The sequence below is a fragment of the Neofelis nebulosa genome, chromosome 10 (assembly GCF_028018385.1).
Source record: "Neofelis nebulosa isolate mNeoNeb1 chromosome 10, mNeoNeb1.pri, whole genome shotgun sequence".
NCBI classification, from domain to species: Eukaryota; Metazoa; Chordata; class Mammalia; order Carnivora; family Felidae; genus Neofelis; species Neofelis nebulosa.
The window spans coordinates 28,194,450-28,213,824 of record NC_080791.1 but is presented as its reverse complement, the minus strand read 5'-3'; the positions used below and the strand labels follow the sequence as shown (position 1 = coordinate 28,213,824).

General features: G+C 42.5%; 1 protein-coding gene and 1 long non-coding RNA gene across 3 annotated transcripts in view; one reads left to right on the top strand and one right to left on the bottom strand.

Moving 5' to 3' along the window:
* NTM (neurotrimin) overlaps window positions 1-19,375 on the bottom strand; it is a 946,316-nt gene that overhangs the window by 666,131 nt on the left and 260,810 nt on the right. The window lies entirely within an intron of this gene.
* LOC131487075 (uncharacterized) lies at window positions 1,427-18,426 on the top strand. Its single transcript, XR_009249599.1, has 4 exons — window positions 1,427-1,701; window positions 6,148-6,314; window positions 8,666-8,753; window positions 18,044-18,426. It is a non-coding gene; the product is annotated as an uncharacterized LOC131487075 (long non-coding RNA).

Sequence of the window (19,375 nt, the reverse complement as noted above, 5' to 3'; positions counted from 1 at the left end):
CACTGGGTTTCAGCTGCCCAGGGCAGCTGGTGAGGAATGTGTGACTTTTGTTTTCCCCAGTGAATGAGAAGGCAGGAGCTAGTGCGCCTTGATTACTTCCTCTCCTCTGAGCCCTGAGGGAGGGAATTGATCTTGTAGGCTTTTTTCCATCTTTAATATCTATGCCTACGAGTTTCCCTCTGTTGCACAGGAATGATTTCTCTGCCTTCTCAGTGTTTACACCTTTCAAAGCTTGTAATCCTGTTCCATCTCTGCTCTGCCGCTTTGCAGCTAGGCAAGTTTCTCAGTAGACCAAGAACCTGTACATGGGGGCAGGAAAGAGAGAGGTGTTGAATCAGATCTGGAGGGAGCGGTGTCTGTCTGCCTCCATTATCACTTTTTTTTAATGTTTATTTATTTTTTGAGAGACAGCAAGAGCTCATGAAAGTAGGAGAGGGGCAGAGAGAGGGGGACGGAGGATCCAAAGCAAGTTCTGTGCTGACAGCCGCAGACCTGATATGGAGCTCTAACTTGCGAACTGTGAGATAATGACCTGAGCCGAAGCCCTAGGGAAGCTCAACTGACTGAGCCACCCTGGCACTCCTCCATTATCACTTTTAAGGAGGAACAAATAAGCATTACAATAATGGCATGTCAATGTAGGTGCATTAACTGCAACCCTTGGAAGACTTGTGGGGGGTGAGTATGTGTGGGAAATCTCTGTAGTTTCTGCTCAATTTTATTAAAGCCTAAGACTGCTCTAAAAATTAAAGTTTATTAATTAAAAAAGTCACACTCCTTAGGTTTTCATTTTTTCAAGAAAATATTCTTGATTACGATGTATGTGCAAGGCCCAGAATGATTTCCAACAGAACAGGGGAATTCTGGGGGATGACGGCATGTTCTTTGTACCGTCCCCACAGTAGTCTTCACAGTGCCTTTTTCTGGCCCACGTAGAGGCCATGAGAAAGTGGGACTCGAGTCTCAACCCTGGGAGAACTTAAAACCTTCAAGAGAAGAGAGGAATATAGAAAGTTTAGGAAATACTCAGAGAGGCAGAAATGCTGGCCCATGTGTTCCTCCCCCTCATCTTCGGGAATCATATCTAACATTTAAGCCCAGCTTCCATGCTATGCCCTCTGATGCTGGCTCACCTCACAGTGCTTGACTTTCTCTGCACCAAACCGCTTGCTGCTTGCAGTGGCTTTCAGCACTTCTTCTCTTGGGCCGTTTATGAGAGACCTGTTGTTTCTCCTCTACCACATTGTGGCTTTGCAAACTTGGCCACACCTAGCCCAGACTTTACTGCAAAATGAGTTATAAGAAAACTTTAGGTTTCCAGACCTTTGGAATTTGGAATTGCAGATAAGAAATTGTGGATCTCTGTAGACTAGATACTGTCATGGCTCTGGGACTGCAGAGATGAAAGCTATGATCCCTGCCTTTTTCGAGTCTAGAGGGAAAACAGACGAGGAGTCGCTGAGTCACAATATGACATCAGAGCTGACAGGACAGGGGCAGTCACAGGGTGCTATTGGAGGACAGGGCACCCGTATCTTTCATTTGGGTGCTGAGAATAATATAAAAGAAAAAAAAAACCTGGAATTCCATGGAGACTATCAGGGAACACTTCAAAGAAGACGCTGGCCCTTTTTGAGCTGTTCCCACTGCAGTGCTGCATTAAAAATCTGCTGACCACCTTCTGTCCCCCATATTTCCAAGGTAAGGACAAGATGGCCTTTGGTTAGTCCCTGTTTGCACTGCAGAGCACCTCTGCCATGGAATTCTTGAAGCTGACATGTCCGCAGGTGGGGGTCAGATGCCCACCTTTGTGAAGAGTTGGGAACCCAGACAGGAACTCACTCTGCAGATGAGGCTGACTTAACATTCAGTGCCCACGCAAGGCACTACAAGCCCTATCCATTCCGTTGTTGTTGTTGTTGTTGTTGTTGTTGTTGTTGTTGTTTTTTGGCTGCTCTTTATAGGGCCATCGTAAAACTGCAAGGAGTGACAGCCTAACTGTGCAAAATGATTTTAACTGAAGAAGCTCTACTTCTCTAGATCTCCATTCCTGACTATAACAGTGAGTATGAAGTATGGCCAGGTAACCCATTCAGTCCCACAGCCAGGAAATCTCCTAAGCCTTTGAGAGTTAAGAAAGGATGCCCATCATAGAGCACAGAGGACTCAGCAAATTTGAAATGTACACATCAAAATGTAGTTCAAGTACTTTTCATAGAAGTTGATCATCTTCCAGGAGAAGGGTTTATGTATATCTATATATCTATATCATCTATATCTATACCTATGTTGATATTTATCTACATCCAATGTGGGACATGACCCCAAGATCAAGAGTCTCATGCTGATCTTGAGCCAGCCAGGCACTCCCAGGAGAAAGGTTTAACTGACAATTGCATATTTACTCCAAACTTGGGCCCCATACTGGCTCTGGTCTTGAGCCAAGACTAGTTTTTCTTACACCCTCCCTCTGATGGCTTCTGAGCCTTCTAAGGAGATAGAATGCAAAAGAAAGTGCTTGGATCGAGAGCTCAGCAGTGTCCCTCTTCTCCCCTTACACCCACACTGCTTTTCTATACCACTGGGAATCTGCAAATCCATCCACATGAGCCCTGATGCCACATCCGTGGTCTGTGACCATCAACAGCACCTCTGCAACAGGCCATGTATGGTCAAGGATCTGTGTCATCCCCCATCTCTGTCCATGCCACTGGGGGTATGACTCCTACAGATCTGCAGATATTCTCTTAGTTCAGAGGTACATATCACAGTCCCCACTATATTGCTGGAAGGAAAAGAAATGAGGATTGCTTTTGAGTCTATTTAGGTAGAAAAATTATGTAGGATTACCTAGATGTACAGTATGTTTAGGTAAGGGTTCTAAAATGCAGTGGGATGGATCTTAAACTTCTTTTCCAGCCAGCTGTCCAAATGGGATGGAGGTGGGGTGGAACCTCTCAGACTTTTTTCTATGTTCTTTTCTTCTCTGACACAGAACACTGGTGAAATGCAAATTCTACCTCTCCTACCCACATTTTCTCCAAGCTCTGGAGAGAGAGAGGTCTGCTACTAACACTCTGTTGGTGGGAAAACTGAGGCCCAAGGAAATGTTAGCTGGTTTCTGGTGAATGCATGAGGAATAGTGGAAAGTCTCTGGCTCATGTGTTCTCACATTCTGTCCTAGGATGGGGGAGGAGGACTTCCCAAGAGCTAGAAAACATGTCCATGGTGAGATGGGGCACATGCCAAGATGAACAATGAATCTGGTGCCAGCTTGTCAGAAGGAAACTGGATTTATGCTGTCCTGAGGTTTCTGTTGGAGACCAGAATTCCTCTGAGTAATGCTTTTTCCTTTCCCTTCATTGCTTCACACAGAGCTTGGCTGGGTAGCTTTTTCTTTTCTTTGCAGTAGGTATATTTATCAATTTTCACAATCAGACACCATCACATGCTAAACATCTAAGAGATCTCAATTGTATTCCAGATCAGCTCCACCTTTCTTTTTCCACCACTTCTAGATAAGGACTGGAGGAGAAGCAATGTCAGGGGAGAGGGCCTGAGACTGAGTGTCAGTACAACCCATTTTCTGCATTAAGCCTGCAGCCCCCTCTGTGACTCTGACACAAAGCGGTAGAGCACAGCCACCTATGCGAAACCAGCTGTGCCAGCCACTACCCTGTGTTTCCAGCAAGCCCCAGGAACTGCTACTGACCTCGCCTGGCTAAACATTGCCTATTTATCTGTGAGATGTCTCCAGAAAGGAAGGTGAGAGGTGCCAGCTTACATGTTACTAATTAGCATCTTTTCCTTAATGACTGTGAAAATGTCTGGAAATTGAATTCTACAAAACAAAAAAGCATAGCAGCCGAAGTTGTTCTGGGGTAGGGTAAGCATCTTAGCGCCCTTTTTCTCAGCAGCTGCACTTTTAGACTTCTCCACTTTGTACATTACAATCACCTAAGTAGGTTTTCAAATCCTGCTATCCAAACTTCATCGCATCCAATGACATCAGGATCCCTGGGAGTAGGACCCAGGAGTTGGCGTTTTTAAAAACCACCCAAGTGATTCCAACATGCAGTCACATTTGAGAACCGGGAACCTTGGAGGGCTGTGGAAGCACAGACTGTTAAGCTGTTCCTATTTCTGATTGGGTAGGTCTGAGGAATAGCCTGAGAATCTGCATTTCTACAGAGTCATGGATGATTGTTCTGGTAGGAGACCAGACTTAGAGAAGCACTGCATTAGATGGTTTCTGAAGTTCTTAGAAAAATGGTCTGCAGGAGTTATTTCCCATTAAAATGACAGGTTTGAGAGCTGTGAGGTCTCTTTAACTCTTACTAGGCTGACCTAGAACAGATATGAGTGTACTGGCCCTGCCATTGAGCAGGGAGGTCCACCTGGCTTTTCCTTGTCTTCCTAGGGCTGTGCCTAGAGAGAAAACCTTCTATGAAAGAGGCTTCCACAGCCAAAAGAAAAAGAGGCCAGTGTTCCCTTCTCCCACCTCTGCTACTGTCAGAGAATTGACTTTATTCCTTTAAAAAGGAATCCTGTGATCCAACCAATAGCTTCTGGAGGACAGAAACGAGGTTATCTTATAGTAGCATCACCGAGTACAGTTGCGTGCAGAAGACACGTGTTGTAGTTATGCTGAGTTAACCAAAAGATGAACAACCCATTTTATGGGCAGGAAAATCACAAGGCTCTTATATTGGAGAGAGAGGCATTATGTGCTTAATCTATGAATATTTAACAAACACCTCTGTGAGTGCCACAACCACTTTTGTAATAAGGCTGGAGGCTATAAAAACCTGAGACAGGGTTTATTTATTTGTTTGTTTGTTTATTGATTGATTGATTACATGGACTTTTGTAATTCACACCCTCCTTTCAGCAATATTTATCACCAATGCATTCTATAAGCCATTTTTCTGGAAAGCCTAGAAGGAGGCAGAGGAAGCAGATATCAAAGAGGGTGCTCTTGGGTGCCCTCCCCACCTTTGTTCTTATACTGGAAGCTGTTCCAGGACCCCACATGCATGGGGGTCTCAAGCTCTCTGCCCAAGACATTTCGGAGGAGCCAAGGGCTGGCCCCACCTCTACATCTTTCTAAAGATCTCCTACTTTCCTCAGCTGAGGACTGGAGACAGCTGCAGCATGCTGCATGTTGATTGCACAGCACTTGCCCACCTTCTGTTAGGGGAAGGCACATGCCCACTGCATAGAGGTAGACACGTTTCCCTGTGTGGTAGACACATTTCCTTGTGCCCTACACTTCGCTCAGCTGAGGCAGGGGAGGGAAGGAGCGGAGGGGCGGTATTCTCTCCCTCCCTCTGAGCTTGTTCATATAGTCAAACACAGAAGCCCTGCTGTGACTGTTGATCACATCCAAAGCAGAGGCAGGTTTTGAAATTCATCAGAGATTTCTCCCACAGCTGCAGCCAGCCAGGCCTGAGCCTCACCCTCCCCACGGCCCACCGGCTGCTGTCAGCCCCCAGTGGGAGCCGACAACTATGAAGTTGTCTTTCTCAAGTCCCACATCTGTTTCTTGAGGCGAAGAGAGACAGTGGGTGAAGGAATATATCTAAAACTGAAAGAACAAAGAGGGAAAGAAAAAGAACCCCTTTAGAAAAAGATCCTTAAGAAAGGAGAACTTAACCGAGAGACTGCTGGGAACTCTTTCTTCTTTCCTTCCTTCTCGTTCTTTCTGGAGATGGTTCTGCGGTCCACACGCTGTACATCAGTGGGGACCTGGTGACCACACCGGCTTCCTCTAGCCCCTGGTGAGTAATTGTAGAGGCTCATCATGTAGGCTGGTGCTGTAATAATGCTATAGCCTATGATCTATGGATTTTATGGGGATTTTTAGGAGATTGGTAATAAGGTTGCTCGAGTAAACAGTCTGGCAGAACAGTAAAAGACAAAGGTGATACACAGGTTGCATTCTAAGTGGATTTCTGAAGGTGGAGTGACTGTGAGAAGCTGCCACATGTTCCAAGGTTTGCTTCCTGGACTGAGGGTCTGGAGCCCCTCTGCTTGCGAAGATTCCTGCCTCAGTGCCGGGAGGTGAAAACACATGGTGTGGTGCACTTCCCTTGTTTGCTTATTTATTGATAAGACTGTGGATATATTCCTTCCTCTTCCCTTCAGGGCCAAGGGAACCCTGAGCAGCCAAGGCAGGGCCTGTTGGAGTAAGCCATTCCCCAGGGCTTCTAGCTCTAGCATTCCAACTCCACAGAACACCCAAGAAAGTAAGAGAAGTAGAGGATAGATCTCTCCTCGACGCAGCACCCACTCTGGCTCTTTCTACGATTAAGGTGAGTCAGGTGGCATCTTGCTCCAAGTTGAACTTCTGCCCATTTGGCAACATGGCCTAACAGCAATCTTCCAAAAGGATTAAAACAAAGGTGGGTTGAATGCTTAGGAAGGTGAGCCATCAGCTGTGTGAAATTGGATCTGGACCTCATGCCAAGAGAACCAAGACAGAGCACAATCTTATGTGGTTCTGTTTGGCAGCTATTGGAAATCTGAGAATTATCTGGATACCAACTTCCTAAAAGATGCATTTGGTTGCCAAGCAAGCCTCATCAGGCTATATTATCCCAAGCCCTTTCTCAATGGAAAAACATCACAAGTATAGTGTACCTATTATGCGCCTAACAGTGTAAATGTTCTCTTCATGTAAATTAGCACTGCATTTGATACTCATATGAAGGCTTAGAAGGTCAAAATTATTTTACATTCCCATTTTACAAAAGAGGAAACTGGTGTCCGGGAGGTTGTCATTTGCCCCAGGTCACAAGTTGTTAACTCCTAGATCTACAACTTGGATGCAGGCCCAATTCCCGTGCCCATTTTCTAAGGGTTCTGATAAAAGAGTGTCAGCTTCCTGTATGAGGGCAGCACGTCTGGAGACCACCTCAAGAGGTCTTGGGTCTGTACAGAACTGCTCACAGAGCTCCTTGGAACAGCACAGCTGATGAACTGACCTAAGTACTCCCTTCCTAGTGGATTTCATTTTGGCTTTTATGCTTTCTTCATTTGTCCCCGGGAAGCAAACATTTAAACTTATTAGCCCTGAGCTGAATGTATATCCGAGAATCCTACCAATGTCAGTGAATAAAATCTATCCTTGGCATCCAAGGAATCCCACTTAAAAATTTACAGGGACTTGGGGCGCCTGGGTGGCGCAGTCGGTTAAGCGTCCGACTTCAGCCAGGTCACGATCTCGCGGTCCATGAGTTCGAGCCCCGCGTCAGGCTCTGGGCTGATGGCTCGGAGCCTGGAACCTGTTTCCGATTCTGTGTCTCCCTCTCTCTCTGCCCCTCCCCTGTTCATGCTCTGTCTCTCTCTGTCCCAAAAAAAAAAAAAAAAATTTACAGGGACATCTGGGTGGCTCAGTTAGTTAAGCATCCAACTTCATCCCCGGTCATGATCTCAAGGCTTGTGGATTAAAGCCCCGCATTGGGTTCTGTGCTGATGGCTTGGAGCCTGGAGCCTGCTTCAGATTCTGTGTCCCCTGTCTCTCTGCCCCTCCCCCACTTGTGCTCTGTCTGTCTCTCTCTCTCTCTCAAAAATAAATAAACATTAGGGGCCCCTGGGTGGCTCACTTGGTTGAGCATCCAACTTCAGCTCAGGTCATGATCTCACAGTCTGTGGGTTCAAGCTCCATGTCAGGCTCTGTGGTGACAGTTTGGAACCTGGAACCTGCTTTGGATTCTGTGTCTGCCTCTCTTTCTGACCCTCCCTTGTGGTCTCTCAAAAATAAATAAATAAAAACAATTTAAAAAATTACTTTTAAATTTATCCAATTGATTTAGCCACAGATAATAGCAAGTGGCTAATTTAATCACTGGTTAGGATTTATTCAACTTTTTGATTATTATTAATATTTTTTTACTAGATACACTTGACTAGAGCTTATATGGTGGTTAATGCATGTTACATGAAAATTAACTGATTATCAAAAACATATTTACGGAGGATTAATTCTGCAAAAACCACCTACACAGAATCTATCAAAGTAAATCCTTGATAGATGTATATTCTGGGAGCTTAATTTAAATTGTTTTCACAAAGCAATCTTAAAGTAAATACTTCCAAGATGAGTTGGTAATTGAAGAAACCAGGAAATAGTTTCTTGTTATGTTAACTAAAAAAAGGCAGTAGTCTTGGTCTTTTTCATCTACAGAGTTTCAAACCACATGTAAAAAAATAAAAAAATAAAAAACAAGACATAAAGAAAAATCTAGGAATCCAGATCAGTAAATTTCATTATATTGATGATTAATGGTATCAAAAAGCCTGAAAACATTTTGAGTTGGCACTGGAGTCGCCCCGTGTCCCCCAAAAATGTCTCATTTATCATCCTGTGAGGAAGGCAGAGGGATTTTTAGATGTTTCCTTGAATTATGCAACAGAATTGACCAGTAATTATATATTTTTTAAAACATAGACATTTTTTCCTGTCGCATTTTTAGCTCATTTCTTTTAATGAGGGCGTAGCAGTGATGAGAACCAGCCAGTCACTTGTCTCCCTACATCCCTCAACCCTCCTTAATCTGGTGATGATGATGATGATGATGACTTTATGGAGAACTTTCTATGAACCAGGTGCATACTCTCACTTTTCCTCATAAACAGTTTGGTTATCTTTGCTCTTTTCCAGGCTTTACTGAGAAAACAGGGACGTCTAGATCTAAATGCAAGATTGGGGTCTTGGAAGCTACAGAGAAGACAAAGGAGCAGAATTAGAGGTGAGGGCCCAGGGGGAAGAGGAGTGTGGGTCTCCTGCATCAAATCAGGACAAAAATCCAGGAGCAACAAAAGCCCCTGGGCCAGGTTCACCAACATACACCTTACGGATGCGAGGATGTGATGCCCCAATTTAACATGGCATTGTTCTTCGAATCCTTGGGGAAGATGGAGATTGTATCTTCCCAACATTTGCTGCTTCTGTCTTCCCTGCCCTCCCCTACAACCTAATATCTTAGTGAAATAGCACCCTGTTCTAGCTCATAGTTCCAGTCCACTGTGGATGGCAGGAGAGACTTGGACAGCACTACATCTCCCTGGGCTTTGTTTCTCTCATTGGAAAGACTGGGGAAGTAAGAGTGAGTGATACCTAAGATTTCTTCCTGTGTAACTGTCTATAGTTCACTTTATCAGGCCAGTTGGAAAGAAGTTTGTTTGTTCAGACTTTCAAGCCATAGCCCTGAACCACTGTTGACCTGTTGACAGGCCACTTGAATCGTATGGGAGGAGGTTCAGTGTGCAGAATGGTAACTTTGCAAAACAAATCCATTTTACAATAACTGATATCTTGGACGTTTGTGCTCCAAAAGTCAAGAAAGGAAAGCACAAAACCATAGATTATTCATAAACTGTCATTCACTTTCCTTTCACCTACCTGGCCATCTCTGTTGTCTTGGAATTTAGGAACATTTAAACCACACACCACACACACACACACACACCACCACCACCACCACCACCACCACCAGTTTCTTATCTATCTGCTTCTACTGAATGAGGTGATTAACTCCTTGACCTTATGGAACACTAACGTGACCTCAGAGAATAGATAGAATCTTGTTATCTTGTAATGAGTTTTATGGCTTATTTCAGTTCGTTTTAGCCATGTTTCTCCAGTGATTAAGGCAATTATCAGCCTATGCATTTCAGGATTATGAATTATGGAGCTCTCTCCAGGTACTGAAAGGGCCTTGGGAAGGCTCAAACCATTTCTTATCTGATCAATACCTATTCCCACTCTCCCCCCACCAACATTCATAAGCAAATACTGCATTCTGTTTCTGGAAGCCCCGCTTTTTCCTCTATCTTAAACTCACATATGGTTATCAAAGCAGTGACTTTTAGATTTAATTGATTGAAGTAAATTCCCTACTTACTATTAACTGTGCCATGTGTTTTCACTACCATTATTATTACTCAAATTTAGGCAAAAAAATCTTTCCATCTTCCACTACAGTGTTATCAAGGAAGTGGCAGTGCTTAACTGAACACTTGTGGTTGTCAGCAAAACAACCTGTCACCACGCACCTGGCGTGTGACATGATGAAATGAACAACCCTAGACGCAACATCGGCAGGCGCCACGGGCCCACTTTTGTCTCCGGCTCATGCTTCAGTATTTGTCAGCTTCTTTTGGCTTCGATTTGAATTCACGCGACCCAGCGTGATTTTTATTCTTCTATTTCCTCTTTCTAGATGTGCCAGAAAAAAAGCAGTTCATGAATTCAAGAGGAATGTGCAACAAATCTCAGGTTCTATATCTTCATGCCACATAATGAAGTATAATGAAAGAAAAGAATGTGGTGACAGCCTACATGCCACCATCCATGTTTTTGTCCCTTCTCTTTTCCTAGTAAGATCATTAAATTACCTTGGTATTTAAAAAGTGATGGGGCTGGTAAGAGTATATGTTACAAACAGAAATTAGATTGGGGCACCTGGGTGGCTCATTCAGTTAAACATCCAACTCTTTGTTTCAGCTCAGGTCATGATCTTGAGGTTCGTGATTTGAGTCCCTCACTGGTCTCTATAGTGACAGTACAAAGGCTGCTTGGGATTCTCTCTCTTTCCCTCTCTCTCTGCCCCTCTCCTGCTCATTCTCTCTCTCTCTCTCTCTCTCTCTCTCTCTCTCTCTCTCTCTCTTAAAATAAATAAATAAACTTTAAAAATTTTTAAAAAAGAAATTAGGTCCTAAGCTGTACTTAGCTTAGGATGCAATATACACACAAACGAAATTACCTAAAATAAATACTAAAATCATCATTAGTAGGTTAAAAATAAAACACAACTCTTTACCTACAAGGTACAGAAAGGTCAACATTCTTCTCTAAGCTTTGGTACCCAAAAGAGCTAGGAACAATAGTATTTCAACCCTGCGTGGTGTAGTGAACAATCAGATATGAATTTGTATCCAGTTCCAGCATTAACAAACCGTATAACTTTGGACAAATTGTTTAACTCTGATAAAGCTTAATTTTCTCATTTATTCAATGGACATGATTTATATAATTCAGAAATGTGGCAGGAATCAAATGAGATTACGTATAAAAGCACTATACCTAACAGACTGGGAATTCATTGTATGTCAGATTGCTTACTCCTCAGGTTGTTTCTCATACTTTGCCCTTCCTTGTCTTGGAAGTTAAGGGGTTCCCTTAAAGGCCTGTTTACTATAACATTCTGCATTAGCCCAAGGTGTGGTGGTTGCCCTCTGTAATGCCATTCCCCAAAGTGAGAGATGCACTGTTCACCCCTAGCAAAATTTTATAATTTATTGAGGTCTATTTGTGCACATAAGAAGATTCTTAATGGTGATACTCTCAAGTTTGAAGAAAGTTGTGAATTTCTTTCTTTGCTCAGGGCTGGTATTTTCCCTGGATCAAATGCCTCTGAGTCTCAAGGACTTGCTTTGCTATTTCTGGACCCTTCTCCGTGATTCACTTGACCTTTAGTTAAGGAAGGTTGGGGGGGGATATAATCCCACTGATAAATGTGTGAGACTTCATATGAGTTAACCCAGAATTTTCAGCTGGTACTGCATGGGTGTGAAAGCAAACCTCTTTCTGTACAACTTCAGGTCTGGGAGCTTGCAAGGCAGCACACTGGCTCCATGCCCCCTTTCATATTTTCTGTCTCCATATAATTCTGGACTGAGGGCTTTACACATTCCTTACTGAACACATTATGGTGTGAACATGACCCAGGAATAGTGAACACATCCTTGTATTTCTTCTATAATATAAAAATTAATACCAAAAAACCAAGAAATATGTCATACTGGGTATAGTAGGTTAAAATTGAAACAAAACTCCAAAAGTTGAAAAAGCTGAGATTGAAACCCCCTCTAGAGTTCATTTCTTTTCAATTTCCCACTCTACATTTCTGGTTGGAGTTATCAAGAACTGTCTGATGAGTATCACACCTATGCCAGAAATTCCTGGCCAAATTGCGGGATCCAGCAAAAAGAAGCTAAGTGAGAGACAATGCACAAGTAATTTTTGTACCTTTTATGCTGAAATGTACTCTAAAACCGTGAAGTACAATTAACAAAATCTGGAACTTCATGTAAAATCTGCATCTAAGTAGACCATGGCACTGACTAATCTGAAGAAATGGCTGGCTTGCAAAAATGGAAGTCTTGGACATCTTTTCAAATTGTTATGTGTGGAAGGGAAAGAAAGTGGGTTAAGGTATGTGGGGGAAGGGAGCTGGACTTTCAGAGATTTTTCCATGTGAAGTTTAGAAGAAAAGTGCATGCATCAAAAATAGAAGCAGAGAAACGGGCTATGTAGCACATATTTAGGCTTTTGGGTCATGCTGTCTGTGCCTTACTACTTGACCATGCTGTTGAAGTATGATAGAAGCCCTACATCATATGCAAAAGAGTGAGTGTGGTTTCTGTCAAACTTCATTGTAAATATCAGGTAACTTGGCCAGATTTGACCTGAGGGTCATAGCTTGCTGACCCTTGTCTTAGATGATCAATTGTGTGTTTTCCCTTAAAGCCTATTCACAAAATATGTTTCCCTTCTTGTCCACGTCTCTGTGCTAAATATGAAAGTTCACTTTTTTAGCCTCTTACAGGTGTGCCTCTCTATATATGTATCTAGAGTTAAGATTGGTCTTGGGGTTTCATACTCTTAATAGAATCTAAGCTTTCTATTTTTGTTTTCAAAGGTCAAGCATCATGGACATTTTTTGATGGTGTAGAATGGTATTGGGGTCATGATCCAGTCCCCAACATTAACCTTTATCCATTCTGTGTGCTCCATGTAACCCAGTATGTACAGACCTATCCAAGATCCTATTGGTAGAATGGTATGAAATACAATATTTGACCCTTCCCAAGCTCTGATACAATGAAGAGAATATATATATATATATGAGTATAAATATATATGTATCTCCAAGAGCACCTACAAAACTAGCTATGTAGACCTGAATGCATAAGAACTAGAATGTCAAATTAAATCATTGGAAGAGGGCTCTATGGTGGAGATGTGTTTTAAAATTGGGTGATTGTAAAAAGAGTAAGACCTGGCTTGAAGGTAGAGAAGACTTTGCAGAGTTTGGTATAATACTCAGAATTCCTTTCCCGTTTGGCACGTAGGCCTGAATGTGAAACCTGAGGTTGAAATGAAATACCCTTTCGCACATTTGTCAGAATGCTTGTTGCCTTTCCCCTCTCTCCAGCCACTGGGCTATGCTTCAGCAGGACTTTGTGCTTTGTAGACAGGCTGAGAATAGTAAACACTTCTGACAGGAGAAAGGAGGTGCCTCTCCAGAGGGAGGACCTATGGAGGCATGATAGGGTCTCAAGCACCCGGTCTTGTCACTGAAACTAAATCTCACCATCTCATATCACCATGGGTAGTCACTTAACTTCTCTGTGCCTCAATTGTTATAACTATTAAGTGGCTAATAATAATATCTACTTCATGTGTATTGTGAAGTGTACTAACTACAAATGAAGTTCATAAAGGAAGTGTTCCCTCCATAGATCTTTCTGTATGGACAAGAACATAAAGACCCCCAGATGTCAGTCCAGTGAGGCTTGGCAGAGCCCATGTTTGGCAATATGTCAAGCCTGCCTATTGCAGAAGGAGCATTTGCTAACAATGCACAAGATGGGATAAATGAGGATGTCTCCATTCCCATTATAAAGTACCTGAACATACATGATTTTATTGCCATCCTAAATTCTTTTTCAGGGAAGAAAAAAATCATTTCTCTTCGCACACCAAATGGCTAAAGGAAAATGTACCTTTCAATCTTGTTAAGACAAATCTATCATGCTGATAAAATATTTACAAAAAGAAATTGAGAAATCCTATAAACTAAGCCCCTTGTAATAAATCCACTCCTCAAAGAAATAAAATTTTCTTCTGATGAAAATCCATGTATGAAAGGAATTCTCAATCCCTGCTAGTATACTGCACAATAATCTTATGTAGTATTTGTACAGTAAACTTTTTGTAGCAAGTAATGAATTTGGGCAGCCTCCTCAGCAGGCACAGGCTGAGTAGCAGAGACCCCCTTCCACTGGTACTTTGTAGAGGAGGATGAAGGGTTATAACCAGTCATGCAAACGAGGGAAGAGGAAATACTATGGCACAACATCAGTCACAGGCTCTGGAATGAAATTTCCCAACATCCTATCACATTCTACTGGAACCAGGATTTTAGGTGATCACATAGATTTCACGTCCAGCTATTTATCCCATATGTTCACATTGATTCACATATTCCATGTGGTTAGGTAAAGGGGTAAGAACTCAGTATATCTGGTCCCTCCAGGTGACTTCCATTGTCCGCACCGACCCCCCCCCCCCCACCAACCCTTACCTCAGAGAGCACCACTCTTGGCTGGGAAGCAAGAGAGGAGGGAGGGATGGCCAAGGGTAACAGGAAGAAATCTCTCAGGGAGCTCACACCTAGCCTCTTACATATTAAGCCAAAGTCATAGCACCAAAATTTCCAGCCCCTCAGCCTCTTACTAGATTCCCCCTCCCCATGTCCAAGCACTGTGTAACCTCCTGTAAGATTCTGCAGAGGTGGTCTTATAACGACAAGAAGTGCAGGATGATAAAAGAAGTACAGAATCTCTGTGCATATGTGATTATGACCATACTGTAAAAAGCCAGACCCATTTTTAGGCAACATATACCTCCAGGATATACCTCTGGTCTCTGTTTGAGGATTCCCAGATCTCCTTTACATAGCTCTCCCATACATGCTCAGAGCAAGTTTGTACAAGTAAACTCTTGGCCTGATCCATATTCTGTGAGCCACGGATGGGCAGATTTAATGAAGGCAGCACCCATGTCTATGTTTTGCTGTTGTTGGAGCTCCAGCAGCTGGACACAGTCTAGGGTACAGTCGGTGAATGGCTGAACGCATAACAGGCAGGGTTGTTGGGTTGGGTCAGAAGTCCTTCACTTTCTTACAGGAGAATGTGCTTCCTACAGACTCAAGGTGAATGTGTCTGCAAGTTTCTGTGCCCCACAGTTATTAGTGAGAGCCCCCAGGGAGTTTCCAGGCCAGGGCACAGAACAGTAGTTGGTCAGTCTTGTGGAAGAAGATATAATGTCAGTAATATCATTTGTCTCTTGGGTTTTCTGCCTTCATGACAAGCACTTGGAGCTCTGACTGTGCCTGCTTACAGGTGCACCCAGTACACTGTGTGCTGAAACAGCAGGCTTCCCATAGCCCTGGGCCAGGGCAGGCACAGCCAGGACAAAGCAGGCACATGGAAAGTGTCAGATCAGCAGGTGTCTCCTGTTGATAGAATCATCCTTTAATTCACTCTGAGCTGTGCCATTTAATTACCTTGATCCATGCTTTGTTTTGCTAAAGTGAATGTCACAGATTGAGTATTACTTGCTGAAAATAACAACAGAGGCTTCAATAGTTCTGTAATGGGAGCTGAAATATGATCTCTCTTTTCCCTGGTCCCTTTTCTCATTCTCCTCTTCTCAAATTCCTTTTCAGTTTTTTTTTTGTTTGTTTCTTTTAAGAGTAAAATGTAAAATATTAATTTTGAGCAGAAGTAAAATTAAGCCCTCTGGAAACGATTCTGGGAAACCGAGCCATAGCCTGACTTAATTAAGAAACGATTATGCTGAAGAGCCTATATTAAGGCTTCACGTTCCTGGTACAGACAGAATTGCTTTTAGAGAAGTCAAGTCAGGCAGCAGAGGGGGACCGAGGGAGGGAACACGATGATAATTGGATAGATGAGAAAAAGCAATGGTGTTGTAAATGTGATGGGAAAAAATAGTAAAGAAAATGTAAATAGGCTTGGAGATTTCTCAATACCATCTTTCAGGAAGGTCAAGATGAGAACGTGGATGCCCATCACTATGTTATCCAAAGTCTTTGGATCACTCCAGGATGGGCCATCTCCATTCCTCTCCCTACTCCTCCAGCTCAGGTGTGTGAGGAGGCAGGGAAATGGACTTGTGTGTAACAAAACTCCAGGGAATGTGGTTAGCCCCCCTGCTGCTGTTAGGATGGCAACAACTAATTAGCCCCACAAATTTATGGGCTCCAGGATGTGAGCAGATGGGTATTTAAGTTAACAGCAGATCCAATTTGTCCTCCATTAATTCCAGAGTGATACCTGAGTTTATTGGAGTTTTATATTGTTTCATTTGTTTCAAAGTCAGTTCTTGCACTTCCCCAAATTGTTATTCTTTTGACAAGCAACTATCTGGATCTGTCTCCAGTTTGTAGAATGGAGTACCTACTCAACTCCAAACTTCTTTTACTTCCAAATATGTTGAAGACTCCTGATGGAGCTTCAGCCTGGAGCTCTCTTCTCAATCCTTCCCATTTTCCAGTCTCCATTTGGTATACTCACTGTCCATGCAGCTTGATCAATTGTTCCACCGTGGCTGTATTTTGTGGCAGGCAATGGCTCTGGCATAAAAATCATCAGAAATTTGATAGGTATCTCTTTTTGCTCTCTACTTCATTTAAGAGCCATTTTAAGTAGAAAAATCTTAAAATCCAGAAAACGGGAGCTTTAAGAAAACCCAGGGATCATTTACAATCTGGAGTACCACTCATGGCCACCATCTCTGCTCTTATTTCTCAAAAAAGAGGGGCTGGCATTGGAGAAGGTATACAGGCTGACAGCTCAAGTCCCCCAGATTAGCCTCAGTTAATGAGATTCAGATCTCCTTCCTCCTTTAGAGTTCACCAGAGCAGACGGTTTGGGGGTGGTCTCAGAGAGACCTCATAGGTCATGGTATTGTGATTCTACCACCTAACCCCTACCTGCAGCAAAGACATTCCCCTTTAATCTGCTTTATTTAAAAAGGGTTCTATTGTGAAATACCTTTAGAAAACCACCAGTCTCCTCTAACTCCTTTCTTTTTATAAGAAAAAACAAACAAACAAACAAACAAGCAAACGAACGAAAACCTAAGGCTCAGTAAGGGTAGTGACTTATCCAAGGTCACAGTGGTGGACATTCAAATGAAACTCCTCAGGCCCCTTCACACTTCACAGGCAGGCTATCACTTCACTACTCAGTCTAGCGACTTAGGAAATCACCATCATTTTCACCATTACCATAATGTCGATCTGGGTACAGAATGTAAGTCTGACCAGAGAAATTAGCAAGTAGTTACAGTGTAGACATCCATTAATTGTCCTAAAGTGGTGAACAAACACAGAAGGACACCTCCTAAGAGTGCATGTTTTCTTGTGTAGACCAATTTCTGATCTCTTGAGCAACCTTATACCCATGATTCCTTTTGTATGTGTACTGATCGCAAACATTCAGTGCTAATTTTAGTGTCTGGAAAAAGCAAGTAACTCATTAAGCACTGTAATCTGGCAGGAAAAAAAATGGTAGACACTATAAGTCTTTGGGCACCAATGAGAAGAAACCATGTGTCATTCTCAGCCTCAGCTGGGCATCAACATCACCTGTGAAGATTTTAAACAATTCCGATCTCTAGATCTCTCCTGGAGATCTCGATTCAGTAATTTTGGAGAAGGGGGCAAGGGCGTCTATAGACATTAGAACCCTTTGATACTAATTTCCATATTAAGCTAAAGCTGAAGCTCCAGGTTTAGGAGTCACTGCACTTAATTGAAGTCACCTGTGGAGTATGAGGTCCTGCAGTCTGGCCTCTAGATTCACATTTCAAACTTTTTTTTCAAAGCAGTGGGGTAGAGTTAGCCTCATTAACAAGACAGGAAATGTCAAATTGGGTCAACCCCATGGTTCAGGCCGCACCAAAATATGGCTTATGAGAGCCTCCACAGGATCCTCTGTTGGGAAAGATAATCATCCTCCCTGAGCTTTACCTTCGAAGGATGAGAATGAGCCAAATTCTGTACATTCTCTGTCGATAATCTGTTTCGAGATGTATGGATCTCAAACTTTCTTGAACCCATTTTTGTTTTTAATCTTTGTCTCTTGTCACAATAAGTGAGTATGTTTATCATTTTAGCATGATGAAGTGCTGCATTTTAATGTGGTTTCATAATCTTTTCAGGAGTAAGGAAGTTCTTTGAAGATTATATTCTGCCTAACTGCAAGGAGGTTATGAAACCAACACAAAATCACAGAAGAAGGAAACAAAAAGACTTTCTCAGAATTGGAGCATCTCTACTTGCACTTTCTCCTGGGATGTATGCTCCCATCTTTGCCTGGCTCACTAGAACCATAAGGGGAATTTGGTTACCCCACTTTTGAGGAACTGTAGACCTCTCTAGAGAGGATGTCAGAAGAGGTCTTTGCCTGGCAGGGCAGATGCATAGTTTATGTTTTGGCAAGAGACTCCCCCACCTCTTGGCTTAACAGTAAAGTCATTAGGTCTTGTGACTAGGTCTGAGTATCTCACCTACTAGGTAGGATGTCTATGGTTGAGGTGAAAGGTAGCACATGTTCCTTTTTTAGGCTTCTAAGACTTCTTTATTGAAGCAGCCTTTCCACTTTGACTATCAACTCCTATTTGATAAATAGTGATTTTCTTTGGAAAATAAATGTTATAAGCAAAGAGAAGAAGGTACAGTCAGCAAATTCTTAGTAAATGCCCCAAACCAGGGAAGAAAGAAGGAAGAAAGAAAGAATCACTTTGCATTCCAAATGGTGTGACTGCAATTATCTCTGCGTTAACAAGTATCTTCACATTCTAGAATACTTCTACATGTACTGCTGTGACTACTGCCTTCTCAAATTGGCTGGGGAGGGATATGAGACAGCAGTGCCAGTGTGGACTCAGATAGCCTGGTGTTAAACCCCAGCTTTGCCACTCACCAGTTGTGTGACCTCAGCCTGAGGTCAGCTTGAGGTTACTCAACCTCTCTATGCCTCAGTAACTCATTTTTCAAATGAGCATTACAATAGTAACCAGCCTTTTAAGGTTCCTGCAAAGATTGGGTTAATTCATGTAAAAGTTTTCAGAAAAGTGCCTGTAAGTGCTCCATGAATCTAAGCTATTACTGTTGTTAGTATTACCATTTTCTAAATTTGTACTTAAAAAATGTTTCAAATGGCATGCAGGGAGGATTATATTGTCTCCATTCTAGAGATAATAAAACCACTACCAAATAGAATGTTCAAGATACCCCAGTTCTATAGTAGCACCTGGAACTAGGATCTAGCTTTCCTATACACATAGTATGACATCAAGTGTTTCAAAAGGGGATATAGGTGGCTATCATAATAGGTAGGACTTGAAGCCAGAGAAATTCTAGAGGAATGCTGTCTTTATATGATTTGCTTATCATTAACATATCATTATCATGTCTTTCTAAGCCCACTTTTGAATAAAGTTTTCCTAAGTGTTTTAAATTCAGTAGACTCTCCCATATGATTCTCCCTA